The following is a 988-nucleotide window of genomic DNA, read 5'->3' as shown; positions in this document are numbered from 1 at the left end:
GTGTGTGTGTGTGTGTGTGTGTGTGTGTGTGTGTGTGTGTGTGTGTGTGTGTGTGTGTGTGATTATAGCAATAAAAAAGTTTTCCAACTGGACGACCACTAACCAACCCACCAACAAGCCAAACAACCAATCAGTCAGCCAATTAGTTAATCAATTACTATGTCAGTCAGTCTGTCTGCTTGCCTGTCTGTCTATCACGAATCTCAATATATGTTTGTGTATGTGTGAGCGTGTGAATATACGTATGTATGTATTAAAGTATATGCTTATATGTGTATGTATATACGTGCGTATATGTGTGTATATATATGTAGATGTATATATACAAGTATAAATATATGTATACATACACATATACATCCACACATACACACATACAAGATATTAATGTTCCCATCATCCAAACAGATGCCAGCCCAATCTAGATGCTATAAAGTCAATTCCCATTGTACACGATGTTAAAGATACTGCCAACCGTCCATCAGAGTTTCTCAACCCCCTATCAACTCACTCCTGGCCCTCCTTAAATTCCACAACCGAAGGCAGGGATACTCATTATGCTCTTATGAAATTAAGGCACACCAAAACCTTGTAAGAGTATAAGATAGCTATCATATCTTTTATGACCGATGTAATCCATATCACGATTATGATTGGTTGTGTGAAGGAAAACATTTTTGTTGCACATATTTTCCTCATCCAATCAGAGATGTTATTTTAGTTGAAGCGCCTCCAGTTCCCCAGTTTCAAGTGACACTCTAATATCTATTTGTCTGCTACATCGAAAAATGTCTTGTCTAGTAATTTGTCAGGTAGAACTAGTGAAGTAGGCTTGTTGAAGTCGTGAAGATATTACCTGTAGAAAAAGCTTCAGCAGAGGCAAACTGAGTGAGAATTGAGGTAGAAAATACTAGAGTATGCATAATGGTCAGCTGGTCTGTTTTTTTTTTTTTGTTTTTTTTTTTCTATTTTATTAACTCAACGTTTT

The sequence above is a fragment of the Octopus bimaculoides genome, chromosome 2 (assembly GCF_001194135.2).
Source record: "Octopus bimaculoides isolate UCB-OBI-ISO-001 chromosome 2, ASM119413v2, whole genome shotgun sequence".
Lineage (NCBI taxonomy): Eukaryota > Metazoa > Mollusca > Cephalopoda > Octopoda > Octopodidae > Octopus > Octopus bimaculoides.
This window is presented reverse-complemented; position numbering follows the sequence as displayed.